The sequence below is a fragment of the Pan paniscus genome, chromosome Y (genome assembly GCF_029289425.2).
Source record: "Pan paniscus chromosome Y, NHGRI_mPanPan1-v2.0_pri, whole genome shotgun sequence".
NCBI lineage: Eukaryota > Metazoa > Chordata > Mammalia > Primates > Hominidae > Pan > Pan paniscus.
This window is the reverse complement of record NC_073273.2, coordinates 33,185,586-33,204,445: the sequence shown is the minus strand read 5'-3', so window position 1 is coordinate 33,204,445 and position 18,860 is coordinate 33,185,586. Positions and strand designations below refer to the sequence as shown.

The following is an 18,860-nucleotide window of genomic DNA, read 5'->3' as shown; positions in this document are numbered from 1 at the left end:
CTCATAACTACCCCAGTTCTTTAGTCACAGGGCTGCAGCACTACAATTTCAGCATACCTCTGGCTCAAGGAGAGTGCACTAGTCACTGGAGGAAGAGGCAGGTCTGTGTGCGCCTCGCTGGGCTTGCTGGGAGAGGTAGTCTCATAAACACTCCCAGCCCTTTCATCACATCTCTGTAGGGGTACAATTCCAGTATGCACGGGGCGCCGGGGAAGTCCGCGTCACTAGAGGAAGAGAAAGGCGTGTGAGCGCCTTGCTGGGCTTTCTGGGAGATGTTGTCTCATTATTTCTCCCAGCCCTTTGGTCACAGGGCTTCAGGACTACAATCCCAGCATGCACCCTGCTCAGGGACAGCGCGCGTCACTGTAAGAACAGGTGGACCTGTGCTGTTCTCGCTATGCTTTTTGGGAGATGTATTCTCATAAACACTCCCAGCCCTTTTGTCACTGGGCTGCAGCACTACAATCCCAGCATGCAACGGGCTCAGGGAGAGTGCGCTAATCAGTGGAGCAAGGGGCTAGGCTCTGCACGCCTGGCTGGTCTTGCTGGGAGATGCAGTCTCATAAACACTCCCAGCCCTTTGGTCACAGGACTGCAGCGCTACAATCCTAGCATGGACCGGGCTCAGGGAAAGTGTGCGTCACTGGAGGAAGAGGCAGGGTTGTGCGCGCCTCTCTAGGCTTGGTGGAAGATGCGGTCTCATAAACACTCCCAGAACTTTCATCACTGGCCTGCAGGACTACAATCCCAGCATGCGCCCGGCTCAGGGACAGTGCGCATTACTGGAGGAAAAGGCTAGGCTGTGGACACCTCCTTCTGCTTGCTAGGAGATGTAGTTTCATAAAGACTTCCCGAACTTTCATCACAGGGCTGCAGGACTACCATACCAGGTATGCACTGGGGTCAGGGACACGGCCCGTCAGTGGAGAAAGAGGCGGGGCGGTATGCGTGTCCTTAGGCTTGCTGGGAGATGTATTTTCATAAACACTCCCAACCCTTTGGTCAAAGGGCTACAGGACTAGAATCCCAGCATGCGCCAGTCTCCGGGGCGAGGCACAGTTCTGGAAGAAGGGGCAGAGTGCTACACGCCCCACCTAATATGCTGGGAGCTGTAGTCTGTTAACTGCTCTCAGCCTGTTTGTCGGTAGGCTTCAGAAATATAATCCCAGCATGTACCAAGAACCGGGGTGCATAGCCCTGGAGGGAGGGAGAGAGCGGTGTGGGTGTGGACTTCCCGGTGTGCAAAGCACTGCTGAGTTCTTATGCTATGCCGACTCTTTGCCAAGGAGAATGAGTACAGAGGTGGACCTGGAGGACAGGTCTGCGCTGAGCATTGAGAAGGGTATTACCCTACGTAGACACCTTACCTTTGCCCAAATCAGGCGGGTTGTCCTCAACCGATTGGCCCTATCCTTCTCAGGTTCTTCTTTCAGCTGTACCCAGGGTTCTTTCCAGAGCATTGCGCCTTCTGCAGCCCAGGGCGCTGCCTTCTTTCCTAAACTTCTGTGGAAACTGTCCTGGTGTCTGAGACACTGTCCATTGTGCCGCAGCCCTCTTTTTACTCTAGCCAGAGCTCATGCTCAACAGCTTTTGAGAGAAATCTTCCACGTGGCCTGCTTATGAACAGCTTCAGAACTCTGCAGGGGGTGACAACGTCTGTGCCTCCCTGGAAATGTCACTCTCAATGGCGCCTTTTTCACGAATGTGAAAGTCAAGGCATCAGGAAGGTTAATTATTGGGTGGCACAAAATCTGCTAAGAGCAAAGGAGAAGACCCCATTTCCGAGGAGTGAGACTTGTGAGCCATTTTCATCCACCCATTTAAGCGGACAAGCTCCAAAATGCAAGCTGAAGCTGCTGATTATTTAGGCATTTTACGCTTGAACTCATCAGTCTCATCTCAAGTCACGCCTGACTTGCCAGTGTCTCAGAAACACAGATGGGACCTGATCTCTCAGGAACAGATAGTGTTCCAGGTTTGTTGGAGCGACATTTAAGATGTGGAGCACTTGGGGTCCTTTGAAACCCGCTATCTTCATTAGGGACTTTTACTTCTAGACAGCATGTGCATTTTGATTTTATCTATCCTCAAACTGAACTTTTGCTCATTTTAATAGTAAAAACACATTCCTGGGTGGAGACTTAATATGCTAATGAGACATGCAATGTATGCACAAATATGTACAGCTACTGCACATGTGCACCCAGAAAACGACTCAAAACCTGCTTCCTATAACACTTCTTTCCACCTTCTTATGAATAATCACGTAAAAGTCCCAGAAGGAGGGTTTCTTCAGTAACAATTAATGCTGTCTCACTCTTATGAGCAGGCTGCCCTGGAATCTCTTTCTCAGAATGTACCGTCTATTCTGCACTTAATTTTCAAAGTATTCTTTTGTGTGTGTGTGTGCAATAAATTACTCTATGCGGTACTTCTTTTGCTGCGTGTTTCTTGTTTAAATTCTTTTAAACTAAGAAAATAAGAACCAAGGTATTACATCAGCCATCAACATTTCTTGTGCCATGGCCCGGAGAGATGTCTGTCCGCTTCATTAATTTCACTTTCATTTTACTTGCAGTGAATACTATGGCACTTCCAGACTACCTGGGTAACTATCGCTGGTTGTTCCAGCGCTGTTTCACTAACGTTCTGGGGAAACCCTGTCCCTTCAGGCTTTATGGATTTCCCAGCTCCTTGAAATTGTTCTTCAACAGTCTTTCTTTGCTGAACAAAAGATGCACAGTCATGTAGATGCCCAGTCGTAGGGTTTAAATCTGAGCATTGCAAGTGTTATAATTGGGCATCATAAATGGCAAGCCAGTGAATTAGGGAAAGGCTTGTCAGCCAGACATCTGCTCCCTAGCGAGCAGTGGGGGTCATCTCGGCAGGGCTGGAGATGTCCACCGCTGGTGAGATAGGACGGTGTATGGCAAATGCCTATGACCTCCTAGAGCTTCAGTTAATGGGGTTTCGAGGGGATGCACTGGACACCTTGGTGCTTCCACTTGGCCCATGGGGATGCCCATAGTCTCCTGGACTTTAGTACATGTTCTCTCGTTGCAGGATTCTCTCAGCACCATGGGAGTCACTTCCTCTATTGACACTGAAACACACCTGGGATGTATATTTAAAAATTGAAACAGCTTTTGGCTAGATGAATAAAAAAAATTATCTTCTTTTGTAACACTATTTAGCCTGCATAGAGATTAGTTCACGAAACATGGCTGGAGAATGAGACTGTGAACGTTAACACCATTCTACAGCTAGATCTTTTCTGTAGAAATCAGGGAAAATGGTCTGAAGTATCCCATCTGCAAGCCTTTCTGGGCTGACAACAAAACCCAGCTCTACGCAGCACCTGTGGGCTAAAGCCTAGTAAGCCACAAAGCCCCTCAGAACCATTAGAAGATCATCTGTTTTAAGGGTAAGGGACCCCAGACACCACAGCCCAATACCAGCTCCAGATAGGGGCCCTCAGAGGCCTACACCTCCTTTAGAATCCCCAGCGTCCCCACACTATCAGTCTTCTGTAGAATCTAAGCTTGTTTCATCTCCTCCTTATGCTCCTCTTTCGGCCTTTGCCAGGTACAATATAGACCAGCCCATCTGTAGTTACTCACAGTGGAGCTTCACACCATGCAGGACCAGATAATTTGATTCCCTTACAGAAAGTACCAAATGGAGAGAGGACCATCAGAGTGTTTGTTCTCTTCTCAATAAATGATCTAATCCAATGTAAGCAACAGCTCTGATGGCTCTCAGAGAACTTCAGCGCATTTACTGAAGCCTTCTAGGCTCTAACTTTGACCACAATTCAACTTCACCATCCATAAATGGACCCAATGACTGCTGACCACATAGCTGCACAAAACTTTTTCTTATTGGCAAAAAATAGTAAAGACTTAAAACTTTTGCTGCTTTCACCATTTTAATGCAGAATACTTTTGCAGCACAAATGTCACCATAAGGTGGATCCTTGGGAATCCAGTACAAACTATCTCAGAAAATCTCAATGTATCCCCAACGAGCAGCAGAGGGCCTCAATAGACTTCAACAACATCTGAACTCTATGGCCACTGTAGTCCAACAAAACCAAAGAGCCTGGGATCTTCTCCTAGCCAGGCAAAGAGGAACATGTTTATATCTAAAAGAAGAATGCTATTTTTTGAGATCAATCAGTCTGGTTTAGTCCAAGACAATATTAATAATATCATCACCCAGGCAGACAAAATTGAATCTCTAGGAACTTCCATGGGAACATGCAAGCAATGTCCATTGCCTGCCTTGCTCTCTTTAATAGTACCAGACATTATTATACTTTCAGCTTTTACTTTTATTCCAATTTTGTTTAAAATGTTAACTGATTTCTTGCTCTCTTGCTTGCAGCAGCTCCATGTTTGCATGATGGTTGGCAAGGCTTTCAACCTTTGGCTGCCAGCATCTTGCCCACTGGCTCCGTGAATGATGTTGTTTACACCCAGTTAGATCACACAGGAAGAAACTTTAAGGCCCAGGCTAGGCAGAAGTAACACCCGTCTCAGCAGGAAACAGCTCCAGAAAAAGTGGCTTAACCCCTCAACCTCCAATAAGATGATTGCCCTAAAATCTCTTAGGGGGAAATTGAGGCAGAATAGATAGTCCAGAAAATGACCATGATCTCGGGATACAGAAACCATGGTGACTGTACAGCCAACACAATAAGCCTTAGCATTCGCATTGTAATTGGGCTTATTCAAGCAAAGCTATCCTCATTAAGGACTTTCTGTTCTAGAGAGCATGTGCATTTTGATTTTACCTGTCCTCAAACTTAAATTTTGCTTATTTTAATAGCAAAAAAATACACTGCCTAGCCAGGCACGGTGGCTTATACCTCTACTCTCAGCACTTTGGGAGGCTGAGGAAGATGGATCACTTCAAACCAGAAGCTCGAGATTAGACTGGCCAACATAGTGAAACCCCGTCTCAATTAAAAATACAAAAATTAGCAGGGTATGGTGGTGCATGCCTGTAATCCCAGATACTCAGGAGGCCGAGGCACGAGCATGGCTTGAACTCAGGAGGCAGAGGTTGCAGTGAGCAGAGATCACACCGCTGCACCTCAGCTTGGAAAACACGGTGAGACTCTGTCTCAAACAAACAAACAAACAAACAAACAAACAGAAATACACTCTTGGGTGGAAATCTAAGATGCTAACGAGACATGCAACATATGAACAAGCATGTACAGCTACTGAGCATGTGCACCCAGAATACCACTCAGAACATGCTTCCTAGCAACTCCTCTTCCCTCCTCCTTATTAACAATAATGTAAAACTGCCATAAAGGGGTTTCTCCAGCGACAATCCACGCTGTCTCACTCTTATGAGCAACCCACCCTGGAATATCTCTCTCAGGGTGTACTGTATTCTGCACTTAACTTTCAAATATTTTCTTTTCCAATAAATTATGCTGTACTTTTTTTCTTTGTGTCTCTTTTTTAAATTCTTAAAAACTACGAAGACAAGAACAGAGGTATCACATCAGTTGGCAACACAGCAATAAGTCAGCCTCCTTCTTGTAAGCATAGCCCATGTAGAAAAGGAGAGTCACATCACCTAGGTGCTGGATCCAGAGACATGTCACAATTTATCCCATGCACAAAGTTAAGGTCATTGAGGAGAGTCGTATTAAATAGTTTCTGGGCTCAGGGATATGTCACAATGGCTCCTGTGAGCAGAGATCCAGCAGCATAATCACATAACTGGTGTGCTGGACACAGCGATAAGCCACCCTTTCATCTGTGAGCATGACCCAGGCAAGAAAGAAGAGCCACAGCATTTAGGTGCTTGCTGCAGAGGTACTTAACAATCTCTCTTATGGGCAAAGCTCAGGTAAGAGAGAAGAGTCAAATCTCCAAGATGATTCATGTAGAAATTTGTCACAAGAGACTTTTTAGGCAGGGCCCATGCTGGATCTTCTTATCTTCCAGAAGTTAGGTCCAGGGATACGTCAGAATGCCCAAAATGCACAGGGCTCAGTCAATAAAGGAGAGTCACATCACCCAGGTGCTGGGTCTAGACATAACACATCTCTTTTGTGGGGAAATCTCAGGTGAAAAAGGAAGGTCCCATCAAATAGTTGATAGGCCCAGAGATATGTCACATTGCCTCCTGCTTGAAGTGTCTAGGCCAAAGACTCACATCACATTGGTGCTAGGCCCGTGTTCATATATAAACATTCAACCAGAGTTGAAATGGTGGCTCATTTCTAAACCCAGCTTATAGGCAAGGGAGGACTCTCTTATCCTGACCTAGTTAATTGTAATGATGTTGACTCTCATACCTGGGCTTAATGCTACAAGTATGATCTTGGGTCCCTACCATTAGGAAGGTCTCAAAGTTGATTACAACTCTCATTCATACTGTATAGGGCCATTGAGTAGTATATAGAGCGTGCTAACTGGGCCGAGCACATAGGTGAGATTGTGACACTCATATGCACACCCAGCCAACAGTAACTATTGTCAACCTCTCACGGGAACACAGGTCAGTCTGCGGAGGAATTGAGGTTCTCATACACAAATCCAGTCTGGTGTTGAGACGGTTATTCGTGGGCTTAGACCCAACATACAGGAGATGTTGAATGTCATGCCTACAACTGAGACAGTTGTGGGATTGTTAATCTAATTCCTGGACCATTCTGCAGCTTTCATTGTGAAATTTGCCAGTGCCTAGCACCTGAGTGCCTTGACGGTCTTGCATGGACCCAGCCCACAGATGCGATATTCACATATTGCTGGATCCAGCATATTGAGGATGTAACTCTGTTCTCCTTCCTTGGCGCTGCCCACAGTGAGCATTTTGACATATCGCTAGACCTTGCACCCAGGTGATGTGCGTCTCCTCTTCTGCCTTGGTGCTGCCCACAGGAAGCGTTGTTATATATAGCTTGGCCTCGCACCCAGGTTATGTGACTCTCCGGCTTGCGCACTGCCCATATGGGACACTGTGTTATATTGCTGGGTCCACTACTCAGGCGATGTAACTCCCCTGTCTGGGCCCTGCCTTACAGGGGCATTGTGATATATTTCTGTGCTCATCAGCCAGGTAATGTGATTCTCTTCTCCTGCCTGGTCCCTTTACACAGAAGGGATTGTGACATGTTGCTGGGCTTAGCACCAAGTTGATATTGATGTGAATCTTCTGCCTGGATCGAGTTCACAGAAGGCATTGTAAAATACCTCTGGGTCCATCACCTATTTGATATGACTCTCCTCTCTTACCTGAGCGTTGCCCATAAGAGAGATTGTGACATATCTCGGGGTCTAGCAGTGGGATGATGTGACTTCTCCCTGCCTGGGTCATGCCCACAGAAGGAAGTGTGACTTATAACTGGGCACAGCACACGGGTGACGTGATTCTTCTGCCTCGTCCCTACATACAGGAGTCATTGTCAAATACCTCTGGGCCCATGATCTAGACTATGTGACTCTCTACTTCTAGGGCCTGCTCACAGTAAGGATTGTGACATATTACTTTGCCCAGTACCTACATCATGTGACATTTCTCTCATGTCTGGGCTCCTTCTTGGAGATGAATGTGACATATAGCTCGGACTAGCCCCTAGGTTCTATAACTTCTCGTTTTTCAAAATCCTACCCACCAGGGGCATTGAAACATCTCTCTGGGCACTTCACTTAGGTAATGTTACATTGTTGCCTGGAGCCTCCCCTCAGGGGGTATTGTGTCATATTGCTGGACCCAGTACCTTCATGATATTACTCTCCTTTCTTGCCTGGGCCTTGTATACATTGTGTATTATAATATATGGCTGGGTTCAATGACTAGGTGATGCAACTCTTATGCATAGCACCTACGCACAGGGACCTTATGACATTTCTTTAGCTCTGACTCTCCTCTTTTTCCTTAGCCCTGCCAAAAAGGGAGGTGGTGACATATATCTGGACCTAGCAACCAGCTAATATGGCTCTCCTCTTTTGCCTGCACCCAGCATATTTTAGGTGTTGTGTCATATCCTTTGTCTCAACACCTGCAGGATGAAAGGCTCCTGCTTGAGCCCAGCCATCAGTCAAAATCGTCATTCTCCCACACGAACATGGACCATAATTGAGGTTCTGAAACTCACACCCAGAGGCAGTCAAAAGTTGGAAAGTTGGCTCTTATAAGTGGATATGGTCTGCCAGTGGGTTTGTTACACCCTGACCAAGATCCAAAACACTTGTGAGGCTGTGACTACACTAAGATAAGTCAGTTTTCAAAAGGGATTAAGGCTCTCATGGAAAAAATCCATTCCTCCATTGAGATTGTGACTTATGCATATAGATGCAACATACAGGAGGCGTTCACTCTCATACCTAGAACTGACACTTATGTGGGATTGTTAATCTCATCCATGGACCTTCTTGCAGGTGTGATTCTGACGTACACCTCTAGCCAGCACCTGAATGTTTTGCTATTTTTGCCTGGGTGTAGCCCACAAATGAGATTGGGATATATCCCTGAATCCAGCATCTAAGTAATATGCTTCTATTCTCCTGTCTTGGCACTGCCCATAATGGGTATCCTGATCTTTCACTGGTCCTGGCACTTTGTTATGTGACTCTGTCCTGTGCTTTGCCCATATGAGCCATTGTGACATATTGCTGGGTCCAGCACCCAGGTGATGTAACTCTTGTCTAGGCTTTGCCTACAGGGGGCATTGTGATATATCTCTGCACTGATCACCCAGGTGATGGGACTCCCTTCTCCTGACTGCTGCCTGTTCATAGCAGGAATTGTTACAAATCGTTGAGGGCAGACTGTAGGTAATGTGACTGTCTTTTTACTGAGCGCCACCCACAGGAGGCATTGCAAAATATCTATGAGCCTCTCACCTAAATGAGGTGACTCTTTGCCTGGGCCCATTTCTCAGGGGCATTGTGACATATGGCTGACCTCAGCATCGAGGTGATGTGAGTTTCTTCTATGGCTAGTGCTCTGACCAAAGAGAGATTACAATGTATCACCAGGCCCAGTACCTGAGTGATTGGACTCTCCCCTCTTGGCTGTGTCCTGCATATATTGTGTATTGTGACATATCACTGGGTCCATCACCTAGGTAATGTGACTCACGTGCATGGGCCATTTCCACCTGGGTATGATGACATATCTTTTTGTTCATCACTTAGGCGATGCAACCCTCCTCTTTGCCTTCGGCCCCGCATAATTTAGCTATTGTGATGTATCACTGGGCCAATAGCCTAGACAATAGGAAGCTTCTGCCAAGGCCCTGACTACTGGGGGCCTTGTGACATTGCTCTGCATTTATCACCTAGAAAATGTGATCCCTCTCATTTCTGCCTGAGCCCTAATCACAAGAAAAATTGTAGCATACTTCTGGGCCCAGCAAACAGGTGATGTGTTTCTCCTGCCTGTGCCTTGTTCACAGGGAAAATTGTGACATATCGCTGGGCCCAGAACCCAGGTGAGGTGACTCTGCTGCATGTGTCGTGCTTTCAGGAGGGAGCAAGAACATATCCCTGGCAGAACACCTAGGGATGTGACTCTCTTGCCTTGTCCCTGTCCTCAGGGGAGACTGTGACATATCCCTGACACAGACCCAGGTGATGAGACTCTCCTGCTTCGTGACTACCCAAATGTGAAGTTGTTACATATATTTTGGCTTAGCACGTAGATGTGATGATGACATTCATACCTTAAACCAACCAATAGGAGAGAAACTTTCTCTCATAGCCAGGCTTAACAAAACTTGCAAAATTATGGGTCTTCTCTTACTGTGAAGGTCAGAGAAAATAAACACTCTTGCATATCATATAAAGCACTCAGATGGTACAGTGTCATCACAGGGTCCAGAACACAGGTGAGATTGTGTTCTCTGTGTGCACACCCACCAATCATCTGAATTGTCATTCTTACACAGGAACAGAGGTGATTGTGGAGGTCCTAAATCTCATACCTGAATCAGTCCACAGTTGGAACTGTAACTATCATATGTGAACATCCGATCACAGTTGGGATAGTGACTTATTTCTGAACCCAGTTTATGGCCAAGTAAAGATCCTCTTATCTGGATCCATCCAGCTGGAGAGATGTTGACTCTCATACCTGGGCTTATGGCCACAGGTACAATCATAAGTTCATATCAGCACGAAGACCTCAGAGTGGATTATGTTTAATGCATACTGTACAAGGCCCACAGGAGGTACATAGTGTCCTAACAGGGCCCAGCAAACAGGTGAAATTGTAACACTCATGCACACTCTGGTGACAATAAAAGTTACCATCCTCAAAAATGGGCACAACTGGCTGGGCGCAGTGGCTCATGCCTGTAATCACAGCACTTTGGGAGGCCAAGGTGGGTGGATCATGAGGTCAGGAGGTCAAGACCATCCTGGCCAACATGGTGACACCCCGTCTCTCTACTATTTATGATTATGATTATGATTATGATTATTTTGAGACAGAGTCTTGCTCTGTCACCCAGACTGGAGTGCAGTGGCACCATCTAGGCTTACTGCAACATCCGCCTCCCGGGCTCAAACAATTCTCTTTTCTCAGCTTCCTGAGTAGCACGGACTACAGGCTTATGCCACCATGCCCAGCTAATTTTTGTATTTTTAGTGGAGACGGGGTTTCACCATATTGGTTAGGCTGATCTCAAACTCCTGACCTCAGGTGATCCACCCACCTTGACCTCCCAAAGTGCTGGGATTACAGGCATGGGACACTGCGCCTGGCCACCCTATCTCTACTAAAAATACAAAAATTAGCTGAGCGTGGTGGCATGTACCTGTAATCCCAGCTACTTGGGAAGCTGAGGCAGGAGAGTTGCTTGAACCCAGGAGGCAGAGGTTGCAGAGAACCGAGATCGCCCCACTGTACTCTGGCCTGGAGATAGAGTGAGACTGCATCTCAAGGGACCAAAAGAAATAAGAAAGAAAGAAAAAGAAAGGAAGAAAGAAAGAAAGAAAGAAAGAAAGAAAGAAAGAAAGAAAGAAGAAAGAAAGGAAAAGAAGAATGAAAGAAGAAAGAAAGAGAAAGAAAGAAAGAAATGAATGAATGAAAAGAAAGAGAATGAAAGAAGAAAGATAAAGAAAGAAAGGAAAAGAAAGAATGAAAGAAGAAAGAAAGAGAAAGAAAGAAAGGAATGAATGAAAAGAAAGAATGAAAGAAGAAAGAAAGAGAAAGAAAGGAAGGAAGAAAGAAAGAGAAAGAAAGAAAGAAAGAAAGAAAGAAAGAAAGAAAGAAAGAAAGAAAGAAAGAAAGAAAGAAAGAAAGAAAGAAAATTGACTCTCATATATGGATCTTGTCCACAGGTAGGTGGGTGACTCTCAAACCAAAATTCATTACATCTGTGAGACTGTAACTCTCCTAAGGGGAGAAATTCTTCTCAGCCAGAGAAGACTTATTTATGAATCCAGTTCACTGTTAAGATTGGGACTGGCGTACTTAGGCCCCACATACAAATTCTCATACTTGGAATCTGGACATGTGTGAAGTTGTTCATGTCATCCCTGTTGCTTTCTGCAGGTGGGATTGTGACATACATCTCTGCCCAGCTCCAGAGTGTTTTAGATGTTTCCTGTGTCCAGCTCACAGATGGGATTCTGATATATCACTGAAGCCAGCACTTAGGTGATGTGACTCTTATCTCCTGCCTTGGTGCTGCCCACAGGGGACATTGGGACATATCACTTGGCCTTACACCTAGGTAATGTATGTTTTCTGTCTTGCATTAGTGCTACTCACAGGTGCGTTGTGATGTATTGCTGGGACCCACATCCAGGTTATGTGACTCTTCTGCCAGTGCCCTGTCCACAATGGCCATTTTGACATATTGCTGCATCCAAAAGCTAGATGATCTACCTCTCCTTCCTGAGTTTTGCCCAAGAGGATGTTGTGAAATATCTTTGTGCCCATCACCCATGTGGTGTGATTTTCTTCTCCTGCCTAGTCCCTGCTTAAAGAAAGTATTGTGACATATCACTTTGCCCAGCACCTAGCTCATGTTACTCTTCTTTTGTTTTTTAGGAATTGTTTGGCAAGAGATTGTAATACATTGGTGGGTCCAACTTCTCGGTGACATTACTCTGTTGACTTTGCCCTACAAGCAGAAAACACTGTGACACATTATTGGGGCCAACACCCAAGTGAGTCTCCTGCCTGAACCCTGCCTACAGCAATTTGTGACATAAGGCATTGGGACATATCTCTGGGCCCATCAACTATTTGACAAGACTCTTCTTTTTTAACAAAGGCTTTGCCCATAGGAGAGATTGTGACATAATTCTGAGCCCAGAAAATAGGTGATGTTTCTTTTGTTTTCTGCTTGAGCCCCACATTGTGATATATTCCTGTTCTCAGCAACTGAGGGAAGGGAATCTCCTGCCTGGGTCTTGCATACAGGGAGCCTTGTAAAATCTTTCCACACCATCACCTAACAGATTTGACCCTCATCTTCTGCCTTGGCCATGTTTACAGAAGGGAGAGCGGGTTATTCCTAGACCCAGCACACAGATCATATGATTCTGCATCCCGGTCTCTCTAGAGGGGTCATTTTGACGTATCTCTAGACTCATCAACTAGATAATGTGATGCTCCTCTTCTCCCTGAAACCTATCCATATTGTGAAATATGGAGATTTTGAAATACAGCCTGGCACAGCACCCACATGATGGTACTCTCTTCTCATGCTTGGATGCTGTCCACAGGCATCATTGTGACTTATAGCTGAGTACAGTCTTCAGGTGATGTAACTCTCCTCTGTTTTTGGGCCCACACACACAGGGCATTACCATATAGCTCTGCTCCTCTGACCTAGGTGATGTGACTCTCCTGTCTGTTACCTTCTCTTAGGAGGTATTGTGATATATTGCTGGGCCAAAACTGAGGTGATGTATCCTTTTGTCTTGCCCGGGCCCTGCATACATGGTATATGGTAACATACCTCTGGGTTGAACAAATAGGTGATGTGACTCTTCTGCATAAGTCTTGCCAACAGGGGTATTATGACATACCTTTATATTCATTGCCTAGGCGATGTGACTCTCCACTCTTATCTGGGCCCTTCCAAAAGAGGGCATTGTGATATATCACTGACCCTACCACCAAGGTGATGTGATTGTTCTCTTTTTCCTGGGTTTGCATATTTTGGGTATTGTGACATATCCCTGGGCCCAAAACTTAGGGAATAAAAGGTTTATTCCTCTATCTTATGCACAGTGAAACTTGTAACATATTTCTGCATTCATCACCAAGAAGATGCGACTCTTCTGCCTGCATCCTGACCACAGAGAGGATGGTGACATATTGCTAGATCCAGCATGCAGGTGATGTGTCTCTGCTGCCTGGGTCCTAATTTGAGAAGTGGATTGCAACATACTGATGCCTGAGCATTCAGATAATGTGACTGTTGCCTGGTCTCTGCTCTCAGGGAAGTGACATATCACTGGCCCAGCGTCCAACAGATTTTACCCTCCTGCTCTCTTCCTATACGCAGGTGTAATTATGACATATATCTTGGAACACAACACACAGGTGCAATGATGACTTTCATATGTCACACTAGCCAATAGGAGAGATACTGCTTCTCCTAGCTACACTTAGGGAAATGAAAAAAAAAACATGGGTCTCCACGCTAGGATCATCCACTCTCTCACATATTACAGAAAGCTCTCAGGTGGTAGAGATTCTTATCACAGGGCCCAGCACACAGGTGAAATTTGTTTCTCGTATGCACACCCTGCACCCTCCTGACCATTATGATTTTCACCCTCACATATAAACAGAACCCACTGGTGAGGTCCTGAATTGCACACATGAATCAGTTTATAGTTGGAACTGTGACTCTCATATGTAATCATCTGTCCAGAGTTGGAATGGGAACTTCGTTAAAAACCCAGCGCATAGAAAGTTGATGATTGTCTTATCTGGACCCCGCCAATTGTAAAGGTGTTGACTCATATATTGGCTTAGGGCCATAGGTATGATCATGGGTCCATGTCAGCATGAAAATCTCTGAAAGAATTGAGACTGTCATGCATAACATATAAAGCCCTCAGGTGCAACACAGATAGTCCTAATAGGGCTCAGCACACAGTAATATAATGACATTGGGATGCACACCCAGCCAACATTAAAAATTGTCGTTCTTTCACATGATCATAGTTCGCTTTTGAGGCTCTGAATCCCACACCCGAAGGCAGTTTCAAAAGTTGAAAAATTGACTCTCATATGTGAGAGTCACAGATGTGTTGATGACTCTGAGATCATGAGTCAGCACACCTGGGAAGCTGTGATTTCAATTAGGGGACAAAGTCTGCAAGAGAAAATAGGGTTGCCACGCACAAGTTTAGTCCACCATTGAGATAGTGACTTGTGTACTTAGATCAAACATACAAAAGGTGTTCACTCTCGTGCCTAAAACCAGAATATGTGCAGGATTAATCCCATATCTGGACCTTCCTCCAGGTGGCATTGTGACAAATATACACTTTTGTCCAGCACCTGAGTGATTAGACTCTTCTGTTTAAGCCCAGATCACAAATAAAATTGGGACATATCATTGGACCTAGAACGTAGGTGATGTGGCTCTATTCTCTTGCCTTCATGCTGCCCACAGGGAGCATTGTAACGTATCACTGAACTTAACACCTAGGAGATTAGAGGCTCCTGCCCAAACTCTGTCCACAGTGAGCCTTGTAGCCTATTTCTGCTTCCAACGCCAGATGATGTGACTCTCCTTTCTGCCTGCACCTTGCCCACAGGAAAGATTCTGACATATCACTGGGCCCAGTAATCGGTAATCACGTGATGTGTCTCTCCTGCTATGGCCTTGCCCACAGGGAGTGTAGTGACATATCACTGAGCTCAATATTCAGGTGATTTGTCTCTGCTGCATATACTCTGATTTCAGGAGGGGATTGTAACATATCCCTGGTGAGCACACAAGTGATGGGACTCCCTTCCTAACCTCTGACCTCAGAAAACATTGTTACATATCCCTGGCCCAGCCTTAGGTATGTGACTCTCCTACATGGTCCCTGCCATCAGGGAAGATATTGACAAATCTCTGGCCAAGCATCCAGGTGGTGTGACTCTCCTGCTACCTCCCTACCCAGAGGAGAGATTGAAAAATATATCTTGGCCAGCTCACAGGTGTAATGACTCTCATACCTCAAACCTGCCACTAAGAGAAACATTGTTTTTCATAGTGAGGCTTTGGAAAACAGGTAGGTCCTAAGTTTTCCTTTTGTATGAAGGTCTGAGGGGAATACCACTCTCTCTTATATTATATAAAGCCCTTAAATGGTACAAAGAGTATTATCACAGGGATATGTTGCACAACCTAGGGAAGGGGCCCAGTTATATGTCACAATTACCCCAGGAGGCAGGGCATATGCATGAGAAGAGAGTCACATCACATATGTGCTGGCCTAAGTGATATGTCATCATCCTCACTGTGGACAGGTCTCAGTAAAAACAGGAGAGTCATATCATTCTAATAATAGTCTCAGAGATACATCACAATGACTCCCCTGGGCAGAAACAAGAAACAAGAAACAAGGGATAAGAGTCACATCACCTGTGGGCTAGGCCCAGAGATGTCACTCTTACTTCCGTGGGCATGTGTCAGGCTGGAGAGGAGAATCACATCATTTAAGCACTGGACCAAAAAATACATCACAATCTTTCTATGGGCAAAACCCAGGTAAGGGAATAGAGCCATATCAAATAGTTCATGGGCTCAGAGATATGTCACTATGCTCTCTGTGGGCACGGTTCAGGTAGGACAATCACATTACATTGGTGCTTGTTCAGCAATATATCCCAATGCCTTCTGAGGGCAGAGCCAAGATAAAAGAGTAAAATCATTTTGGAGTTTTACCTATCGATATGTCACAATCTCCCCCTTGGGCAGAACCTGAAAAAAAGCAAAGAGTCACATTAGCTAAATGCTGCGCCTGGTGATAAGTCACAATTCACCCTGTAGGCAGAGACTAGACAGAAGATAGAGTCACATCATCTAGTGACTGGTGCAGAGATATGCCACCATGCCCTCTGTAGGCAGAGTTCAGACAGGAGAGCTATGTCACCTGTGTTTTGGACCCAGAAATATGTCACAAGAGCTCATGGACAGAGCACAGAAAAGACAGTCACATAACCTGAATATAGGGTTAAGTGGTATGTCCCAATGCCTCCTGTGAGCATTCCAAGGCAGGAGAGGAGACTCACATCACCTGTGTGCAAGACCCAGTGATAGGTCACATGGAGGAGTACCACTGTCATGCATATTGTGTAAACTATGGTAGAGAAATTGTCACCACAGGGCTCAGCACACTGGTGAGATTATGCTTCTCAGATGCACACCCCACCAATATTCAGGATGGTCTCTATCACACGTGGAGAGAGTCCACTCTTGAGGTCCTGAATTACACATGCAGACACAGTCCACAATGGGGATTCTGACTTTCATATGTGAACACCCAGCCACAGGTGGGATGGTGACTTATTTTTAAACACAGCTCATAGGCAGTTAAGAACTCTTACTTGGAACTTGCCAATTAGAAAGATGTTGACTGTCATACCAGGGCTTAAAGCTAAAGGTACAAGGAGGGGTCCGTGCCTGCTTAAGGTTTCAGAGAGGATTGTTATATTCATGCAGACTCTATAAAGACTTCATGTGGTGAAGAGAGTGTCCTGACAGGGCCCAGAACAAAGGTAGATTGTGACACTCATATCTACTCTGAGCCGAGAGTAAAAACTGTCATCTTTTCACATGAACACAGCCCACCGTTGAGGTTCCGAATCTCACACCGAGAGGCAGTTGAAAGATGAAAAATTGACTCTCATAAGTGGATGCGATCCAGGTTTGAGTTAGCGACTCTAAAACTAACATTCAGTAAACACGTGAGGCTGTGACTCCATTAAGGGGCCACAGTCCTTAGGAAAGACTGAAGCTGCCATGCACAGATCCAGCGCACCATTGAGACTGTGACTTGTATATTTAGACCCAACATACAGAATGTGTTTGCTCTCACACCTAGATATGGGACATGTGAAGGGTTGTCAGTCTCAACCCTGGACTTTCCTGGAGGTGTAACTGTGAAATATATCTCGGCCCAGCTCCTGAGGGACTTGACTCTTCTGCCTAGCCCAGCCCATATATAAAATTGTGACATTATTGAACCCAGCACCTATGACCCTCCTCTTCTGCCTGGGTCCCGTCAAAAAGAGAGATTGTGACAAACCAATGGGACACAAGCACCCACATGATGTGACTCTCCTCTTTTGCCTGGGCGCTGCATATTTTAGATATTGTGACATACTGCTGGGCATAATACCTAGGGAATTGATGGCTACTGCCTGAGCCCTGTTCACAGGGGACCTTGTGACATCTCTCTGCATTCACCACCTAGAAAAAGTGCGTGCACCCTGCCTACTAACAAGATTGTAACAGATTACTTGTCCTAGCAACCAAGTGATGCGAGTCTCCTCTCCTGCCTTGGTGCTGCTCGCAGGGGACATTATAACATATACTTGGTGCTGCACCCATGTTTTGTAATTTTTCTGCCAGGGCCCTACCAAATAAGCCACATTGCCTGATCCAACACCCAGGTTATGCAGCTCTCCTGCCTGGGCTCTGCCTACAGTGGACACTGTGACTTATCTCTGCACACATCACTCAGGTGATGTGACTTTCTTCTGCTGACTGATTCCTGCTCAAGTGGGGATTGTGACATATCAATGGGGGCCCCATCTAGCTGATGTAACTATTCTCTCCTGCCGAGGTTCTTCCTGCAGTGGAAATTGTGACATGTCACTGGGCTTAACACCAAAGGGACATTAGTTTTTTGCCTTGGTTCTTCCCTCAGAAGACATTGTAACATATTGCTGGGCTCAGCACCAAAACGATGTAAGTTTCCTGTCTGGACCCTGCATACAGGAGTGTCTGTGACATATCTCTTGACTCATCAACTATTTGATGTCACTCTCCTCACTTCCCTGGGCTTTGCCTATAGGAAAGCATCAGCCTGGGCTCCAGAGCCAGCCACCCACCCCTGCACAGACAAGTAGAGGTCTCATTAAGCTTCAGCACAGTCTGGGACCTTGGCTTTTTTTGTAACGATTTGTTCGACATGAGGCCCACTCACAAGGGCCCTTCGTGACTGGACTCAAGGAAAACGAAAAGGCCAACTTGTCTTTGTGATTGTCTGTTGTTTCTCAATAACTATTTCTCAGTAACAGTGCTGGATGAATTCCACTAGGGGTTCACACAACCTGTTCCAGGACTTAGTGACCATTGTTTCTGTCCGTGTTCATTGAGTTCAAATTTAATATTTAACTTTTCCTCCTCATTCAGCCTCAATTTGACACTGAATCACAGGAAAATATTTTTACCGATATACGGGGAAGGCACAACTGGTATAGATTACAGATAAAGCAGAGGAGAATTAAAAGCACAATTAATAGAAACCACACCCACCACGGCCAACGCCAATGCCGGTTTGACAGCCAGTCCATGATGGGGTCCTGACGGTTAGATTCTCACTGTTTTACTTGTCCTTGCATGTCTTGGTCAAGGAGAGTAATATTGTGAGACTTGTCAGGGATATACACACAACATTCAGTATGCAGCAAGGTTCAAAGCCCTCCTTAGGCTGCTGTAAGCATACCTAATGCCATTCGATTTTGCAACACAACAGTACACAGCTGAGCAAATTCTTCTGATAACAACAGAAGTCTAGTGCTACTATCTTAGGCGCTTTTTCTACATGTAGACTTAATATTTTAATTTGTTGCTGAAGCAGGATTGTACCAGGGGCAAGGGAGAATATTGTGATAAGTTTCCACCACCAGGG

At 45.5% G+C, this 18,860-nt stretch overlaps 1 pseudogene; it reads left to right on the top strand.

Moving 5' to 3' along the window:
* The first annotated feature begins 411 nt into the window (after window positions 1-411).
* Window positions 412-18,860, top strand: part of LOC134729867 (C-terminal-binding protein 2-like) — a 38,565-nt pseudogene continuing 20,116 nt past the window's right edge.